Below are 20,679 nucleotides of genomic sequence, written 5' to 3'. Positions count from 1 at the left end.
CTTTCATGAGGATGACTGCCTTAAATCCATGGCTTCAGAGGAGGAAGCAGTGTAAATGATCAAGGATTTGACTGCTCTCTATTATAAAGGAGTATTATAAAGGAGGATTCAGTCTTTCAGTGTAGATCAGCAAGAGCTGCACAGTACTGATGTCAATCGCCGAGGACAGCAGAGGAAAGGAAATGATGGAACTGGATTTGGATACAGACCAACTTCCAATGGAGTGAGCACTAGGACTACAGTGGTGCATTGAAACTGACAAGTTGAAGTTCAGGATCTCAGCACAAGAACAGCCATAGACCAGAAAAGGCATTGTTTCAGTGGTCAGCTCACTGTATGACTGTTAGGGATTTCAAGACCCATTCAGTATGTCCATTCAAGCTGTTGCTGCAGGAGCCTTTTAAGAGAAACTTGGGGTGGAGATGAAGCTATTCTCCTTTACTTCTCTAAGCAATGGACCGATTGGCTGGAGGACCCCACAAAGGTTGCTAAGTTCAAAGTAGATCGCCAAATTAAACCCAGAGACTTTGGAGAACCTGTTACAGCACAGCTTCACCACTTTTCCAATGCAAGTCAAGTTGGATGTGGAACCTTGTCTTACTTGAGATTGGAAAGAGATAATAAAGTACACGTTGCATTTCTCTGGGGAAAAGCCAGAGTTGCTCTACTTGAGCAGAATACAATTTCTCAACTGGAACTCACAGATGCAGTTCTTGCTGTTCGAGTTGATAGAATGCTTCAGAAGGAGTTGCAACTTAAGCTGGAGAAGTGAGTTTTCTGGACTGACAGCGCAGCAGTCCTAAAATGTATCTGTAATGAAACCAGATGATGCCACATCAATTGCAAACACAACTGCTTCTCTGTCATCAGAGAAGCAAGAGATGTTGATCAGTGGAGATATGTGAGTTCTAGGGAGAATTTCCTGAGGATTTCCTGAAAAACAGATGGATGAATGGGTTTCTCTACCAATTCACAAAGACCATCCCATTTGAATGGTATAAAAAGTAGTTTTATTTGGATCGTCAAGAGGGTTCAGGATTGGATGAGGATGGTGTACGGTCAGTTGGATGGGGGTCGAGGAGAGGGATGAAGGGGGTCGATTGCCGGGGGATGAATGGGAGCTGAAGGGTGGTCTTGGTCGTGTATGGTGGGATGATGTGGTCGAGGAGAGGGATGAAGGGGGTCGATGGCATGGGGATGACCAGGGACCAAATGGAATCACAAAGAGGCTGGAGCGTCTAGGAACCCGGGGGTCGAGACTCAGGGTGGGGGACATGTCTCGATGAGCTTTCTGCTTTGTCATCCCCCTGTGGTTCCTGGAATAGGACAAGAAAAATCACTTATGCAGAAGTATTAATCCTAATGAGCATCTCTTTGATGGTGGGAGGAAACCTGAGTACCCGGCGGAAACCCACGCAAACACGGGAAGAACATGCAAACTCCACACAGAAAGGACCTGGGATGGCCAGTGTTTGAACCCAGGACCTTCTTGCTGTGAGGCATAAGTGCTAATCACTGTGAGCCACCGTGACACCCATTGAGAGGGGAGAGAGAAGAAAAATAGGGTTTGGGGGCGAGGGCCGTGAGAACTGAGACGAATGGGAGAGAAAGGGCTTAGACCGACCACCTACTGCTGCGTCTGAGCATGGCAGGATGTCATGGGTTTGGGGCGTCGGAGGATGAGGGGGTAGAATGAGAGCTGGGAGGTTCATAAAGGGCTGGATGAAGGGAGGGGGACAGGGATAGAACAGGAGGAAATGGAGTGGGTCCAGTAGAGGGAGCATTGTAGCTCGGTGCGACTGTGGCTGAGGTAACAGCAGGACCAGTAGTGGCTATGGGAAGAAAGCTGCGGGGGCGGGTGGAGCTGAAAGCGACGAGGTACCTGCAGCTCTTGGAAGGGAAGAGGAAAGGATGTCGGGATGAGGGGGATGTATGTGCGGGGGGCGATTGTGCAGCCTGCGGACACAGGGATGAGACAAAAATGAAAACAAATACAAAATGGAGGGAGTTAGAAAGGAGGGAGCTCTGTGGCTTTCTTACGTATCAACTAATCATGAGGAAAACCAGGCTCCCTGAAGCAATGAATCGATATGAAGCAGTTGCAATGAAAATTGTACACTGTGGCAAAGCAGTTGATCCAGTCAGTCAATGTCACTGAAAATTAGTTCCTGAACCTTTGTTATAATAATAACTCCATGAGGTTCAAAGGGACTTGCCAGTGAACACTATTGTCAAGGATTTGGAAAATACCATCAACAGCCTAATCTATTACTTTTCATCTTGGCTGGAGCTAAAAACTTCTGTCGCTTGGTTTCTCAAGGTCAAGGAAATTCTCATGTTATTGGGACAGAAGATAAAGGAGTTTTGTGCTCCTGCAGGCGTCAGTAAGGACAATCTAGAGATTCTACATTAAGAGGAAAGAATTCAGAGCTTTAAACCCACAACAAAGAAAACAAAGTCTAACTCCAGAAGATCAGTTGAACACACAATTTCAAAGCTGAAATCGCCTCACTGAATGTTACCACAGATACCATAGACTGTATATAAAGATGGACGACATGACAGCTCCCCAAAAGTGAAGCCAAAATATCTCGATTGCAGTACTGGTTGCAGTAGAGGTTACAAATCTCGCCCCCTCCATGATGGGACATGGGCCAATATGTTTTACCAAAGATTTCCAAAGAGTTTCATTTTAGTTAGCTCTTATGCTGATGTATGTTCCAGTGCTCATTTTTCTCCTGAGTTCACTTGGCTCTCAGTGGCGGGACAGCTGTCAGTCAAGTGGACATCCCACCCCCCTGACTCTACTGCACAGACTCTGGTTGCAAATGACATCACACAAGCAAGATGGCAGCTCCTGAAAACGCAATATTTTGGCTTCACTTTTGCATAATGGTAGGAAGTAGAGACACAAGGTCCATCTTTGTATACAGTCTAGGGTATGACTTTGTATTTGCATGTGTCATAGATTTGGTTGCAACTGGACAGTGTGGTCACTGCTCAGTGGTCATGGATCAGACTCAAACTGAGAAGATTGTTGTACAAAGCCATAATGGATTTAGATATTCTACAAAAAACCATTGTGTTGCAAGATTTTTGTTTTAAACATAAATCCTGCCATTACATATTTTTGTAGATAAACCTGGAAGTTAACTCCACTAAAGGTTTTATAATGCATATTTCAAAAATGTCTTCATTTTATTTTCGATAAAATTAAAATGAATACAAAATAATTAATTTATGCATACACATTAAGAAGATAGATGGACATTAACAATATGACAAGATAAACAAATAAATGCATTGTGAACAACAGACCTCATTCTATTTTCTGCACAGTAGAAGAATTAGAAATCGAGCAACCCTTAGCTCAAACAGTCGAGTTCAAGGACAACAAACCACAACACTATTGGTTATCGTGTTTCAGCAGACAGACAAAGTGCCTGGTTTATTCCTTTAATGTCAAAAAGTTATAGAATCCCGTCCTTTCATTATATCTACTTCTATTTGCCTCAGGCCAAAAAACCTGATGAAACGTGTCTACACAGTGAATTCTGTCAGTTGACAAAGATGGAGCTACTTCCAGCTTGTCCAGACTTGTAGTAAATGTAATGCAGAGTGGCTTGTGTGCTTAAAAGTCCAGATGACACATTCAGACAGGGGACACCCTGTCCCAAAAATGAGTGGATATTTAAAGTGTGGTATGTACCATATGTGCACTGTGCAGAGAGGTAAACTGTGACCTCTAGTGGCAGAGAAGGTTGTTGAAGAACAACATGGGTGAAACCACAGCAGCTGGCATTTTGGAAAAAGCATTTGTTGCAGGGGCGATCTAGAGGGCGGGAGGCAATGGGATCATGATCCAATTAATAACAAAGAGCTGCAGGTATGTCATTGCAGTGTTAAACAAACTGTTACATTATTTTTGACTATAACGTCAAGGGAAAGAGGAGCTTGACTGTTTATTCATGAGGATTTAGTGAAGGTCTGATGCTGACTTCAGCTTTAAAACTGCTGTGACAGAGGATCTATTATAATCATGTGATTATATATCAAATATATAAATATATTTTAAACTGTTCCTCCTCTACTCATCTGTTAATGTGAGCACATGAATCTGCACACAAACAAGCTGAATCATTAACTGTTAGATTGGAGATATTTTTTACCATGATCTAAATATCATGTACTGTCGATTATTTGTTTGATTGTAGTTTACTATATGAAACATGTGCTTCTAAACACATATTTGAACAAAGACATCCTTTCACATCTCGACTACTATAGGTCAGTGCAGCTGGATTGGACTGATAGAAAGTTAAAAGGCAAAAGAGACTTTATCACTGGCTTGAGCAAAAAACACTGCAGATTGGACAGGAGGAAGAGATGGAGGAGAGCAGAGTGAGAGGCAGGAGAGACAGAGGCTGACAAACTCACAGAGAGAAGAGATCACTTGTGGTATGAACCTTGTGGTATGTTTTCTCTCTAGTACAAAAACACACTCAGTAGTTATTAGCTATTACCTGCAGAAGTATGTATTTTTGTGGGGACCCCTGCCACGCCACCCTGCCAAAACCTCTAAACCCACCTCTAACCTCTAAATCCACTACTATTCGTCGCCTCTTTAATGTCAAAGTAAAAGAAATCTCTGAATAGCATTACCTCAGTGAAATATGAGAAAAATTCAGAGTAACTTGAGATGTGACAAGACGTTTCTTATGAACTCATCCTTGATGGACCTTGGTTTCTCAACTTTTTTACTCAATTTCTGTCATGGATAAAATAAATCAATGGCTCCATCTTCTGGCAAGTTAGCAGGCGAACCAAAACAAGGATCAGTTCTCCCGATCACATCACAAGCACCATGAGAACAAATTCATGAGAAACTACAACTATAAATTTGGGCTCTAACGTGTGTTCATGAATCACTGACAGTTTAAATGTGCAGATAATACTGATGTATACTGAATAATCCTCCTCAGTGCATAAAAAACAAAGAGAAGGAAGAATTCTACAGTCACTAGTAAAGTTAGTACAATCAGAGATGAGTTCTCTTGACTTTTATTTTAACTTATTTTACATTTTAATTGTTTACATTTGTGTCTACGGCACATTATATTTACTATTTATTATTTACAGGAATAACAGTCTCTGGCTTCTACCTATGATAGTGTGTGATGCCACACCTAGACATCTGTGCCTTTCATTCTTCAACAGTGTTTTATATTTGAATAACCTGCAACCTGTCAATAACTAGAGTAATGCTCAGTCTTTTCTCATGTATTGTTCATATGTACAGAAGGAAAAGAAAGGATTTTCACAATTTTTTGAATTCAGTAAAAGTCTTTGTAGAGCAGATCTCATCTCAGTCACTCCACATCCTCTCTACAGTATGTTGGCATCACAGGAGCCAGGCTGCAGTATCTGAGGAGTCACAATGTGTTTAATAGCTTTTCTAAACCAGGGGTAGAACAAGGCATATATCACAGGGTTCAGGCAGGAGTTCAAATAATACAGAATACCCAAAAAGAATGCAGATGGATTAGTGAATGAAGTGTTGACCCATGCAAAACACACAGAATAATATGGGCAGAAACATATTAGAAACACAACTACAAGAATACCAAGAATCCTGGCTGCTTTCAACCCAGATTTCTTGGATGTTAGAGTCAGTGAAACCTGGAGTGTCACAGCTGCAATGTGAGAGCGCATTGCACGAGCCTGAGACACAGCTACTACAAACACTCTCATATACAGGATTATGATGATAGTAACTGGAACAATAAAGGTCAGAACAAAGTCAACAAGTCCTGAAATATATTCAATGACAAACACACACTCTCCCTGACAGGAATTATACTTACCTGGTTGAGTCAGTTCGTCCTTTGTAAAGACAATGCTGAAGAGGGCAGAAAAGAGCCAACACAGACAAACACAGAGTTTAACTCTTCTCAGTGATTCTGGTGGTGTAATGCAGAGGGTCACAAATAGCCACATAGTGGTCAACTGATATGAGCACCATGTCTCCTACTGAGGAAGAGGTAATGATGAAGGACATAGAATTACATAGAGAACACATGAGATCACCAAGAAACCAGCAGAGTGTTTGTTGGAGAACTGCTCCCGGCATCACCACGAGGCCCACGAGAAAGTCTGATACAGCCAGAGAGAAAAGGAGGAGGTTGGTGGGTGTGTGGAGCTGCCTGGAGGAAAAGAGAAATGCACCATTTAACCAACAAGTCTTTATATCTAAATGATAAAACAACTCAAACAACTATCCTAAAAAAAAAAAACAGAGTGTTTTCTGATCTGCCACATATATAGTTAACACATGGTTAAGTGTAGACAATCAAAACTACTTGGTTAAGATTGACACACATTGATTATTGGGGGGAGACAGGACATGAACCACTGCCTCCTGTGTCAAAGTCAGACATGTGAGATTTATTTTGCAAAAACATTGTCAGCAAGACAGAATATTATTCTAGTGTTCCAAGGTGCAACATTACTTAGAAGTAACTCAAATGCCATTGCTCTTTTAAATCTGCTTATATTAATTTGTTTTTTTTTTTAAAAAAAGGATCTGCAGATAATTGTATCTCTGCCTGAAGTGGGAGACTGAGATGATGACGAGCAGGTTGGGAGTCACAGTGAGCAGAGAGAGAGAGGACAGCAGAATGATCTGAAACACAACCCCGAACCCAGAAGACGTTGGCCTCCTGCAGGAGGTGTTCATGAGTTGTAGAAAGCAGAGCTCCGCTCCATCATGGACCTCCATCATCAGAGATCATGAGAGAGCTGCAGCTCTGGCAGCTTTCTGACCAGAACTCTGAGTCATACAACTACTTTCTTTTCACATTCTCTCTCCCCACCCGTTTCAGTCCCTGTTGGACTGCGATAGCGCTCCTCACTCAATCTACACATCACACCTTCATCATCTTCATCACTTTCCCTGCAACCCTCCCTCTGTCACTGCCTCTCACCAGAAGGACTGGACAACATGATGTAACCAAGAGAACAAAAACACAAAGAGTCCAAAAACCATGAGTCCATGACAATGTGATAATACTCAAGCACGTGCACAGACCAATGAACCACAGGCCACACTTAACCCATGTTTTATCTCCGATTCTCTTCTCCATCTACACAAAGTGCATTTCATACAGCAGTGAGGACATGACTCTTTTTAAATACGCAGATGACATGGCTCTAGTGGCACACCTAGGCCAATTCACTAGCAAGAACCACGCCACAACAATATGTTGTTTTAAGGTTTAATGGAATACAGGAGTTATTGAATGTTGAGAATAGATGACTGGATGTAGGTGAGGTAGAGGGAGATGTCATCTGTTATGCTGGTCTGGGAGAATGTATTGAAGACCGGGTGGAGGGAGACTCAGTGTGGGGGTTCCATCTCAGGCATATATATGCACCCGAGCTGATCACTGGCCCCAAGACAGTGCCTAGAATGAGACATGGGAGAGGTATGCACTGGATTGAATAGGAAGGAAGGGATGAGGGTAGGGATGAGGTAGGAGGATGATGGGATGAAGGGATGAGGGTAGAGATGAGGTAGGAGGATGATGGGATGAGGGGATGAAGGCATGAGGGTAAGGATGAGGTAGGAGAATGAAGGAATGAGGGGATGGAGGGATGAGGGTAGGGATGAGGTCGGAAGATGGAAGGATGAAGGGAAGGGAAAGGGAGGATGGGTCGAGAAATCTGAGACAAACAGGGTACGGTGGGTTGACCCGGCATAAGTAGGCTTGGCAGGTAATTAGAGGTGTGGTTGAGGCGTGGTTCTGCTCCCGAACCTAAGTTAACAAGTTAACTACATTTCACTAGCAAGAACCATGCCACAACAATATGTCGTTTAAAGGTTTAATGGAATACAGGGGTTATTGAATGTTGAGATAGCCTATGCATGGGATCTTAAGGCTACTGGCTGCATTTGCTTCACAAATGATGGGACATCATTAACACTGTACTCAGGAAATTGCCTTATCAATAAGCTCTGTTGCATTAAAGTTACTTGTGAACCTGTATCTAACAGTCCTGTGAGTGCAACACCTCCTATTGATACTTCTGCATGGGGGCAGTCTCCAATGAGAGCTGCGGTGGCCCTTTGTTCATCAATATGGCCTGACCCCACTGCCTGGGCCTCAGCAGTAGGGTTGGTGAGTTTAAAGAAGGCTGGTGTTCGGAAAACCCTCTACAAAATCTGGCAATATGGCAGGATTGTTTGCAACGTCGACAAATAGGCTTACCCTCTGCATCCCACATGTTGAGAGGGGGCGGGCTTCTGTATGCCCCCTTCCAGGCCAGACCTGGTGAGTGTTGTTTGGCCTCTGTACAGGAGTGTGTGGGGGGCTCCTTGGTTTCAACTCCTTAATCAACTTTAATGTCAAGTCCTTCATCTGATCTTTCAGCTCTTCCATGATCTCCCTCTTTAACTCCTGTTTCCAGGTTGTGTCCTGTGGACGAGACCTGACACCATTAGACCCCCCCACCACAGCACAGGTTACCTCAGGCCATCTCTGGCCATGCTGGTCCTTCTCCAGCAGTAGGGCCTCCTGTTGTACTGCAGTGAACGTCACTTCTGGGTCTTGGTGGACAAACCTCTTCAGTGTTTGGAGTAGAGAGCCCTCCTCCAGGCCCAGTAGGAATTGGTCCCACAGGTGGCTATCAGTGGGGGCTTCCTCTGGGTCATGCTGCTGCAGCCTACAATACAGTTCTTTCAAACGCAGCACATAAGATTGCACTGGCTCCTCTGGCTTCTGTACACATCCAAAAAACTGTGATCTCAATGCAGACACAGACACTTTCTTTACATACAGGTTATCAAGAGCAGCAAAAATCTTACCAGCTGTATCTCGTTCGTCCTCCTCTAAAACACTGATTTGCCTCTTTGCCAGCCTAGTTGGTGACCCCATTAAAATCCTAACCTTTTGTGGTTCAGTCAAATTTTGTGTGTCTAAAAGGCCTTGCAAATGCTCCATCCATTCCCCATATTTTAAATGACCATCATGTCCTTGAAATTTTGGCACCCAAGGTGCACCAGGGTAGATAGGCATCATCATTTTTAATTGCTTTAAAAGAGTCCTATTGGGTAAAACCACTGCTAACAATCCTGTTATCCTGCCAACAACGCCAAATTATGTGGCCGGGGAAGGGGCTTTGTTAAACTGATGAATGACAATGCCACCTAAGAGAGAGTCTAGGACTCTAAATGTGCGTGTTAACAGGGGTGAGCAGTAGGAATTACCCAAGAGACAGACTCAATTTGAATAATTTATTCATAAATTACTCAATTAAAAAAAAAGGCACAATTCAAAATAATTAAAACTAATACTCTAAAACCAAGGCCTTATACAATGATAAAAAAAATAAAAAGATAAAAGTCCAATAAATTAAAGGGGAAAAAGAATTACGTCTCTCTTTTTACAATCCGATCATTTTCCAGTCCGTTGCCAGCCGCCCTCTCCAGTCTGCTCTCAGCTCCGTAGCCAGCTCGTCCCTTCCGCTGTTGCTGCCCTGGAAGTAAAAAGAGGGGAGCCAACGCCTAAACTTCTCTGGTCCTTGCCCACCCGTTTCACTATACTTACACCTTGTCTGGACAGCTCGCCCAGCTGTGGCTCTCAATCCGCTCTGTCTTCCTCTGCTGCTCCAGCAGCAATGATGACCCTTTTCTGTGCTCTTTCACCTGCTGATTACCTCTGCAAGTTGATTACCTCCGCACAGGTGTGTTCCATTTTACTAATGGCTGTGGCCAAGTAGAAGTCAAAACTACACACACACAAACTAAAATTCAAAACAATACATGCAAAAAAATGTTAGAAAACCATAATAAATGTATATAAATAATCATAACTAAACCCAAGACAACATGAGCAAACATAGATTACAATACATGCAACTCAAAACACAGCAACCCAAAAAATAACTGAAATTATAACAAATAAAGTCAATAACAGGCAACATGAATATGAGTGAGTCAGCAGTGTGGATGGTTATGTCAGATAGACTGTGGTGACAAGAAGGGTTATAGACGGATAAAGTCAGGGCAAATTCAGAGCACCTCAGGAATCCAAAAAAAGCCAGCAGAAACATGGATTCTAGGGTTAGGTCAACCATAAGGGATATGTAGCCTGAATGAAGGGAGCGAATGCAGAGGCTGAGAAGGTCTGAAGTGAGTGGCAAGCGCCTAGGGAGAGCTGGTTCCTGTTTACGCAGGCCTTTTATTAACATAGCAACATGAGAATGAGAGGTTGAAGGACAATGGAAGCCAGTGACTAGTTTGATGAAGAAGTTGATTCCTGCTAAGTAGGTCTGGATGGTGGAAGACCGTATTTTTTGGATGGAGAGGGCATGGGTGATGAAATTGCAGATGGACATGATGTCCAGAGAGGGAAATGGCAGCTGGTAGGTGGAGTGATATGGCTTGAAGCAATTCCAGCCAGTTAGGTAGGCTGAGAGTGTGCTTGGGGCGAGACTGTTAAGGATGGCTTCTTGTGAAGCATGAGAGAGGTTTGACAGCTGGGGAGCTAGTGGCTAGTGGAGCAGCTAAAACGGTGGGATAGGTGTCGAGTGAAGGTCTGATTCTGGGGCCAAGAGTCTGAATTTCTAGAACGAGAAGCGAGACAATGAGTCAGCAATGCTGTTGTGATGACCGGGAACGTGGGCTGCTCAGAGGATGAACTGGTGTTGAGCTGAGAATAAGGTGAGTCTGTACAAGAACTGCATGATGGCTAAAGAACGAGATCAACCTTTGTACAGGATCTCTACGACTGCAGTGTTATCAGAGTGGATAAGTATAGACTTCCTAGACCATTCGTGCCCCCAAAGAATGGCAGCTATTATGATGGGATACAGCTTGTGAAGTGCAGAGGAAGGAGAGCGGGACTCTGAGACGAGGGATTCAAACTCTGGGGGCCAAGTGGAGGCGAACCATCTCCCTCCATAGTAGCCGCCAAAACCTGTGGAGGGAGCCGCGTCTGTGAAAAGTTGAATGTCCTCGGGCTGGGTGATGAAGTCGTCGTAGAAGAGGGAAATGCCATTCCAAGAAGATAGGAAATGTAGCCACATGTGTATTTCCATTTTGCAGGCATCGTCCATAATGACCCTATCATGGAGAGAGGGAATGGCAGCAGCCTTGGACAAAAGGTGGACAAGAAAGATTTAGCTTGAGGGATTATGCAGATGGCATAATTGAGATGGCCTAGGAGGGCTAACAGCTGGCGTTTGGTGCATCTGTCTGCCAGGAGGTAGTTTGACAGAAGCAGAGAGATGCGCTGTATTTTCTCCAAGGGCAGAGATGCTTGGAAGAAACTGAGTCCAGGGTGATGCCTAGGAACTCAATGGAAGTGCCAGGTCCTGATGTTTTCTCCTCGGAAAGAGGGACGCCGAGTTCAGAGAAAGCATTAGTGAGCGTATTGAGCCTGTGGCGAGGTGGTGAGGATGGTGGAGTGACAACGAGAAAATCATCGAGAAGATGGAGAATGCAAGAGAGCCTGTGGTTGTTGGTGAGGATCCAGCATAGGGCTTCTGAAAGCGAATCGAAGATCCTAGGACTGCTTTTGTAGCCAAAGGTAAGGCGCACAGAAAAATAATATGCCCCCTTCCAGCAAACGCTGAAAAAATACCAGAAGTCAGGATGAATGGGCAGAACTTTGAATGCGCTGGTGATATCTGCTTTGGAAAGCCAAGCTCCACGTCCTGCTAACCGAATGAGGGTGATGGCATGGTCAATGGTTGCGTATTGCATGGAGAAATCCGGACTGGGAATGACACTGTTGCTTGGAATGTGTGAGTCGTGTGGGGAAGACAGGTCCATGATTAGCCTCTTTTTTCCGGAGTATTTGCGAGTGGCAACACCTATTGGGCTGATGCAGAACAGTGGAAAAGGAGGGATATCGAACGGGCCTATTGTGAATCCTTCTTTGACTTCTTTAGCCAACTGGGTGTCAATGGTGTGAGGTTCTGCAAGAGCAGACTGGAGGTTGTGACAGACATGTGAAATGTCAGGGAGAACTGCCATACTGGGATGGAAACCGTGTGTGAAGCCATCTATGAGAAAATGAATAAGCTGTCTATCAGGATGGTTTTTAGAGCAGTGGCAAGGACATTTACCTTAATGGGGGTGCTGTGGTGCTGTACTAGTTGGTCTGCAGCTGTGGTTGGCTTGTGGGGACAGGTGCTCCTGGCATGCGCACCACCGCAGAAGGAGCAGACATACAGGGGGCGGCAGTTCAGAAGAGCGCAGCCCAGGTGGTTGAACTTGTTGCACACCATCCTGCCACCGTGGTAGAGGATCGGCCTTCAGCGTCTGTCGACCCCCTTTGGCATGGGGACACTGACCGAAGGACGTATGTTAACGGGCCTAGGAATGATGGGAGGTGGGGGTGCGGCAGGTGACAGGCAGTTGAAGACTGTGGTGTTGCATGAGGAAGATGGACATGAGTGAGGTGGTGGAGCAGTGACAGTGCATGCTATGGCGGGGTGGGATGGGGCTCCACATAACTCACAGGAGAGGGACATGCAGGCTGCAAATATGCAGCAGTCGAGTTGGGAGTCAAGGGTGCCGCAGTACGTTCCCTGGTTAAACTGTTGTATCTGGCCAGCTGCCTGGTTGGCGAAGTGCACATGGTAACTGTAAAACCCTGTCCCTCCAAAGCGTAAAGCCATTTCAAGCACGATGGATAGATAGTCATCCAGCTCTGCTCTCCGTGTGGGAAATGCAGAGCAGATAACATCACGGTAAAAGGAAAAAGCAAAGGCAAATTCTGTGAGGGTTAGGTCTTTAGACTGTGAGGGTAGTGAGTGGCGGAGTTGCATGGAGCCGAAGTTTATCTGTGCTTCCCTGATCTGATCAGTGTCGATGACTGATGGCTTAAGGAGCTGGGCTAAATCTACGTAATTACCGGAGAGAAACTGTTGGCGTAGTGCAGAAGAGACAGGAGAAGGGGGGTGTGAATAGGGGCCAGTTGAAGATGAATCGAGGCTGGAGCGTCTAGGAACCCAGGAGTGGAGACTCAGGGTGGGGGTACTTCTTGATGAGTTAATCTGCTTCATCATCCCACAGTGGTTCCACAGAAAGGACCCGGGACGGCTGGAGTTCGAACCCAGGACCTTCTTGCTGTGAGGCTACAGTGCTAACCACTGAGCCACTGTGTCACCTGCTGAGAGGAGAGAGAGGAGGAGAATGTGGTTTGGGGGTAGGGTTGAGAGAACTGAGACGAACGGGAGAGGAAATGGTTAGACACGCCTATATAGGTGCACACAGGTGAATGGCTTAGAGAGATACAGGTGATTTGCATTAACGAGGCACAGGTGTTTGAATTAGTGAGAGAGCAGCGTGTGGTCTTGTTCTTGAACTTAAGTTATAATAACTTCATTTAGTATTAGTATTTGCCTACTATTCATTGTATCAATAGCAGGCTACTGGTTTTGTTTACTATTGGTTAGCAACATATGATAAACTCAAGAAATAAGATGGTGGAGGTGAGCTGCAACGTTATTTCCTCAGCCACATTGAACATGCTAAACCTAAATCTATTTGCACAAACTGACAACATGCCACTTATATAAGTTATGTAAGTATGATGTATTCAATAATATAGCAAAGTATGAGATTAACCAAGTTTAGTTTCATTTATAAGCTATCATTACCTTCGCAATCCCTCCTTCAGCCAAGAACACAATGGGCTGCACCAGCAGGTCCTATTAAAATTACTTCTACCATCAAAAAGCAAAATTTATAAAAAAAAGCACATTAGTATGACTTACATGTGTCAGCACATCTTCAAGATTTAAAACAATAAGAAACACCTACTGAGCTGTGATGTGTCATTTCCAATGCTTCGGACCCTAACAGAATTGAATGAAAATCAGAGAGGATTCACAGTAATGTAGCTGCAGGATTTTAGTGAAATAAATTCTAGCAGTATTTGCACATTACAGTATGCACAAGTCCAACTGCTTACTGTAGGTTCGACATTGCTTTAAATCCATATATAGGCTACAGACCAACAAAGCTTATATTCTGATACAGGTTTGAACTCTACATTAACAGATCTAAAACCTTATGTTCACATCAAAAAGTGTCAATGCATGTATCAGATACATGACTTACACACCCTCATTTATTTGCTTGACATGCAAAAGCTATCCCTCAAGACGTACAAAACTATAGTTAGTTACTAAAATTTATACAACACAGTTTGAAAACAAGTTGTGAATGAAGACATTTCATCAGGACCAACCAGCAGACCTTCTCCACAGGCCCCAAACAATCACAAATCACAAACAGCAGCAGCAACAGGGGTCCATTCCAGAAAGCAGTTCAACAAACTCTGAGTCGAACTCTGAACTATGAGTTGATGAACCCCTTGGAAACTCTGAGGTTTGGGTTCCATATCAGCTGATCAGAGTTTGTTCAGTCAACTCGGAGTATTTTCACTCCAAGTTAAGTGCATGTGTGGTGAAGGAAAAATGGAGTCCTGATGCTGCAATTCACCATGGCAACAGGTAAATAAAAGGCAGAGCAACTATGTGCCACTGAACAAGTGATTAGTTATTCATGTAGAGCCCATAGTGCAAAGCAAGACTTATCAGTATACCCTTAAGTTTTTGCCACTATTACAAACCTCATCCCCTCAACGATTTTATTACCCAATTACATGGGCCTCAAAAAGACATATATTGTTTTCCTTTAATTGGTAACATGCAAAATGTAATTGTAACTTAACTGCCATGAATCTTATACACACTGTCCGATTGCAACCACATCTATGACACATACAAATACAAAGTCATACCATTGAATGTATGTAAAGATGGATGACATGACAGTTCCCCAAAAGTGAAGCCAGAATATATCAAGTACCCCCTGGTGGCTGGTTGCAGTGTAGATAAAGCACGCTTCAAACGTGCATGTCAAATAAATTTTTCCCAAAGATGGTTTGTGTCATTTTAGGTTGTTCTTATCATGCTGATGTATGTTCAAGTGCTCATGTTTGTTTTTAATTAGGTATTTGATGATATGAAAAGGGGGTGTGACATCATGATTGACGGCTGTGATTGACAGCCACCCTCAAACGTCCGTCACATGCGGCAGACAGCTGAGTGACTGCAGTGGTTTCTGATGGAGAACGCTAAATGTACATTCATGCAGCTCTCATTGGCAAGATATCTGTCATCCTGCCCCCCCCCCCCCGACTTTATGACGTCACACAAACAAGATAGTAGCTCCCGAAAACATGGTATTTTGGCTTCACTTTTGCATAGTGGTAGGAAGTGGAGACATGAAGTCCATCTCCATATATAATCTATGGCCATAACTGACTCAAATTGTTGTACAAAGCCATAATATATTTAGATATTCTACAAAAAATCATTGTGTTGCAAGATTTTTGTTTTAAACATAAATCATGCCATTACATAGTTTTGTAGATAAACCTAGAAGTTAGCGCCACTAAATGTTTTATACTGCATATTTCGAAAATGTCTTCATTTTATTTTCGATAAAATTAAAATGAATACAAAATAATTAATTTATGCATACACATTAAGAAGATAGATGGACATTAACAATATGACAAGATAAACAAATAAATGCATTGTGAACAACAGACCTCATTCTATTTTCTGCACAGTGGAAGAATTAGATATCCAGCAAAAGAACCCTTAGCTCAAACAGTCAAAGAGTTCAATGACAACAAACCACAACACTATTGGTTGTCGTGTTTCAGCAGACAGACAAAGTGCCTGGTTTATTCCTTTAATGTCAAAAAGCTATAAAATCCCATCCTTTCATTATATCTACTTCTATTTGCCTCAGGCCAGAAAATCTGATGAATTGTGTCTACACAATGAATTCTGTCAGTTGACAAAGATGGAGCTACTTCCAGCTTGTCCAGACTTGAGGTAAATGTACTGTAGAGTGGCTTGTGTTCTTCAAAGTCTGGATGAGACATTTAGACAGGAGACACCCTGTCGCAGAGCCTTCAGGTAGAAAAATGAGTAGATATTTAAAGTGTGGCATGGACCATATGTGCACTGTGCAGAGGTATACTGTGACCTCTAGTGGCGGAGAAGGTTGTTGAAGAACAACATGGGTGGAATCACAGCAGCTGGCATTTTGGAAAAAGCATTTGTTGCAGGAGGGGGATCTAGAGGGTGGGGGACAATGGGATCATGATCTAATTAAAAACAAAGAGCTGCAGGTGTGTTGTTGCAGTGTTAAACAAAGAGTGTTACATTATGTTTGAATATAACTATCAGCATATTGGTTTCTTTTGTATGTTCTTTAGCACCACCAAGTGGTGATTCTCAACAGTTGCACTGAAAAGGAAGTGAACAGGAAGCCGAGTTGAGGAAGTTCCTTTTGCCCCTGTGTTCATGGAGTGAGCATCACAGTGTAACAGTCCTCTTAATGCTGTGCCTTAAAGTCCACAAAAACAGCTTCATCCGTAAATCATCTACTATTAACGTCGTACTGACATATTATGTTACTATTTCTTGGGTTTAAGTGCAGTATTTTTGATGATGGTTACTTTATATTCAACTACATATGGATGTATTAGTGTAGGCGGTTAAAGCATTGGTGCTCTTGTAAATGACATTTACTGTTGTATTTTCATCCTTTATTACACATATTGACATATTTTTACACACCTGTTCACATGGGTTTATGTCTTTTCTCTATTGGTGTACTAGAGATATTAGGTAGTACTTAAAAAGGTACTTACTTATTTGTATTTTGTGTTCTTTTTCAGTTTTACAAATTACGTATTTTCCTCAATTAAATCCTGCCAAACACGTCAACCTGTCTGACTTGGAGGATGCAATGCTGGAGAATATAATGTTAAGCTGGCTGTATAGCTGAAAAATACGTTGCTTGCAACAACTTTTAGTGAGGACAGCATAATAACGTTAAGGGAAAGAGGAGCTTGACTGTTTATTCATGAGGATTTAGTGAAGTTCTGATGCTGACTTCAGCTTTAAAACTGCAGTGACAGAGGATCTATTATAATCATGTGATTATATATCAAATACACAAATATATTCTAAACTGTTCTTCCTCTACTCATCTGTTAATGTGAGCACATGAATCTGCACACAAACAAGCTGAATCATTAACTGTTAGATTGGAGATATATTTTAACCATGATCCAAATATCATTTACTGTTTTTATTATTTGTTTGATTGTAGTTTACTATATGAAACATGTGCTTCTAAACACATATTTGAACAAAGACATCCTTTCACATCTCGACTACTATAGGTCAGTGCAGCTGGATTGGACTGATAGAAAGTTAAAAGGCAAAAGAGACTTTATCACTGGCTTGAGCAAAAAACACTGCAGACTGAGCAGGAGGAAGAGATGGAGGAGAGCAGAGTGAGAGGCAGGAGAGACAGAGGCTGACAAACTCACAGAGAGAAGAGATCACTTGTGGTATGAACCTTGTGGTATGTTTTCTCTCTAGTACAAAAACACACTCAGTAGTTATTAGCTGTTACCTGCAGAAGAAGTATGTATTTTTGTGGGGACCCCTCCCATGCCACCCTGCCAAAACCTCTTGCCACCCCATGTAAAAAATTCTAAATCCACTACTATTCGTCGCCTCTTTAATGTCAAAGTAAAAGAAATCTCTGAACAGCATTACCTCAGTGAAATATGAGAAAAATTCAGAGTAACTTGAGATGTGACAAGAAGTTTATTATGAACTCATCCTTGATGGACCTTGGTTTCTCAACTTTTTTACTCAATTTCTGTCATGGGTAAAATAAATCAATGGCTCCATCTTCTGGCAAGTTAGCAGGCGAAACAAAACAAGGATCAGTTCTCCCGATCACATCACAAGCACCATGAGAACAAATTCATGAGAAACTACAACTATAAATTTGGGCTCTAACGTGTGTTCATGAATCACTGACAGTTTAAATGTGCAGATAATACTGCTGAATACTGAATAATCCTCCACAGTGCATAAAAAACAAAGAGAAGGAAGAATTCTACAGTCACTAGTAAAGTTAGTACAATCAGAGATGAGTTCTCTTGACTTTTATTTTAACTTATTTTACATTTTAATTGTTTACATTTGTGTCTACAGCACATTATATTTACTATTTATTATTTACAGGAATAACATTCTCTGGCTTCTACCTATGATAGTGTGTGATGCCACACCCAGACATCTGTGCCTTTCATTCTTCAACAGTGTTTTATATTTGAATAACCTGCATTTACTTTACATGAATGTTTCCATTATCTACTACTTATATTACAAAACAATTCCGAGGGAAATATTTTCTCTTTACTAAGCAACATTTGACAGCTTATAAAACATTACCACTTTACATGATGCAATATTCTTGAATGAACAATACAACGGTTTACAAAGTTGTTAAAATAAGCTCATCCAATTCAGAATAATCCAATAATGTGATATTATAAAACTTTGAGAGGGGACATTCAGCATAATGAATCAGCTGTTTTTAGTATTTTGAGTACATTTTGCTGCTAATACTCCTGTAATTTACTGTGGGAGACTGAGAAGATGACGAGCAGATTGGAAGCCACAGTGAGCAGAGAGAGAGAGGACAGCAGAATGATCCGAAACACAACCTCGTACCCAGAAGACGTTAGTCTCCTGAAGAAGGTGTTGAGGAGTTGTGGAAAGCAGGGCTCTGCTCCTTCCTGAACCTCCATCATCAGAGATCATGAGAGAAACTCTGGCAAATAAAATGCAGAGCCTCCATTTGAATCCAGTCGACATAGATGCCTGTGTATGCGACATAGATGCCTGTGTATGCGGACGGTGCACATTTATCTTAAAAAAAAAAAAAGAGCCTGAGTCAGAGCAGGAAAATTGTCAATAATGTTTTATTCAGTGTTGTTCATTAATACATCATTTATCAGACTTACATTCCTTAATGATGATAAAGTGGAATCTGACTGTGTATCAGGCTATAGCTACATTACATTTTAAATATATTTGTTCACCTTTAATCTGACGGGGACAAAACACAGGAGGCAGCAACTGAATATGAAAACCCAAACCACATAGAAACTGTGTCTGTCTCCCGACCACTTAAATCAATTAAATCTAAAATAAACAAGAGAGGAGTCATTCATAAAAATCTAACACAAATTAACACCACGTCTGCAATTGTACAACAAAATAGGAGAATTAAATGTGGACTCTTAAACATTAGATCACTATCATCTAAAGCCGTATTAGTAAATGATCTAAACTCAGATCATCATATTGATTTATTCTGTCTTACTGAAAGACAAAATAAATCAATATGAAACCTGGCTGTGTCATGAAGAATATGTCAGCCTAAATGAATCCACTCCCCCCAGTCATATTAATACTCATAATCCTCGAGACACTGGCCGAGGAGGAGGAGTTGCAGCCATTTTCAACTCAAACCTAATCATCAACCCTAGACCTAAATTTAATTATAACTCATTCGAAAGCCTTATTCTTAATATCTCTCACCCAACCTGGAAAACTTTACAGCCAGTTCTATGTGTTATAGTGTACCGTCCTCCTGGCCCGTACTCTGAATTCCTATCTGAATTCTCAGAGTTTTTATCAAACTTAGTCCTTAGTACAGGTAAAGTAATTATAGTAGGTGATTTTAATATTCATGTGGACATTGATAATGATAGTCTTAGCACTGCCTTTATCTCATTATTAGACTCGATTGACTTCTCTCAGAGTGTGAATAAACCCACTCACTGTCTTCACCACACTCTCGATTTTGTTCTGACTTATGGCATTGAAATTAAACATTTGATAGTTTTTCCACAAAATCCTATTTTATCAGACCATTACGTGATAACTTTTGAATTCCTATTACTGTATTACACATCATTAGACAAAAATGTCTTCACTAAATGTCTATCTGATAGTGCTGTAGCTAAATTTAAGGAAGCAATTCCATCAGTATTGAACTCAGTGTTATGTCTCAATACTACAGAGGACTCTTATGTTAACTTTAGTCCCTCCCAAATTGATAATCTTGATAGTGCCGCAGGCTCACTGCAAATAAGACTTGACTCCGTCGCCTCCTTAAAAATGAAAATAATAAAATATAAGACGTTAGCTCCATGGTTGAACTCCCAAACCCGCAAATTAAAGCAAACATTGTGAAAATTTGAAAGGATTTGGCGTTCCACCAAACTAGAAAAATCTTACTTAGTCTGGCAAGAACATCCGATCTATGACCATGTAAAATGGAGTGCCCACCCGTAAAAACCCTGTGCCCCCTTGTTGATAATTGTCTGGCGTTGGCTTTGACAGTCTATCATCTCCCTTGTGGATGATTGTACAGAAGAATGGGGGATCCCAATAGAAATCCTTACCAGTATTACTGACAATGGCAGGAACATGGTTGGGGAGACAGTGAAGATGACACCAGTTCTAAGGAGGAATCATGAGATTCCATTTTCAGTTGCAGGATATGTTTGTCATTTAACCAAGTTTGTTTCTATATTTTATGACACTTATACATGTCGTGTGTTTTAAGGCATACCCATAAATCATATCTGTATCCTTCAAATTATTTGATTGTTTGTTGTAACTAATGTTTATTTGTTCCTTTCATTGTTTAATTGATTATTCATTCATTCATTTTGTGCATGCCAATGGGGTACATTTTTTATT

The 20,679-nt window shown here is 41.9% G+C and overlaps 2 long non-coding RNA genes and 2 pseudogenes across 2 annotated transcripts; 1 reads left to right on the top strand and 3 right to left on the bottom strand.

The window, feature by feature from the left end:
- Positions 1 to 5,081: 5,081 nt before the first annotated feature.
- LOC137192163 (trace amine-associated receptor 13c-like) lies at positions 5,082 to 6,778 on the bottom strand (annotated as a pseudogene).
- Positions 6,779 to 7,266: 488 nt separating this feature from the next.
- On the bottom strand, positions 7,267 to 9,651 carry LOC137192161 (uncharacterized). Its single transcript, XR_010930529.1, has 5 exons — positions 9,606 to 9,651; positions 9,432 to 9,534; positions 8,620 to 8,777; positions 8,268 to 8,474; positions 7,267 to 7,463 (listed from the first exon to the last, which is right to left on the bottom strand). It is a non-coding gene; the product is annotated as an uncharacterized lncRNA (long non-coding RNA).
- LOC137192162 (uncharacterized) lies at positions 9,035 to 9,306 on the top strand. Its single transcript, XR_010930530.1, has 2 exons — positions 9,035 to 9,179; positions 9,253 to 9,306. It is a non-coding gene; the product is annotated as an uncharacterized lncRNA (long non-coding RNA).
- Positions 9,652 to 10,563: 912 nt separating the features above from the next.
- LOC137192160 (uncharacterized) lies at positions 10,564 to 12,145 on the bottom strand (annotated as a pseudogene).
- Between the last annotated feature and the right edge of the window lie 8,534 nt (positions 12,146 to 20,679).

The sequence above is a fragment of the Thunnus thynnus genome, chromosome 11, assembly GCF_963924715.1.
Source record: "Thunnus thynnus chromosome 11, fThuThy2.1, whole genome shotgun sequence".
Lineage (NCBI taxonomy): Eukaryota > Metazoa > Chordata > Actinopteri > Scombriformes > Scombridae > Thunnus > Thunnus thynnus.
Note: the sequence above shows the minus strand (reverse complement) of the source record. Positions and strands in the feature narration are given on the sequence as shown.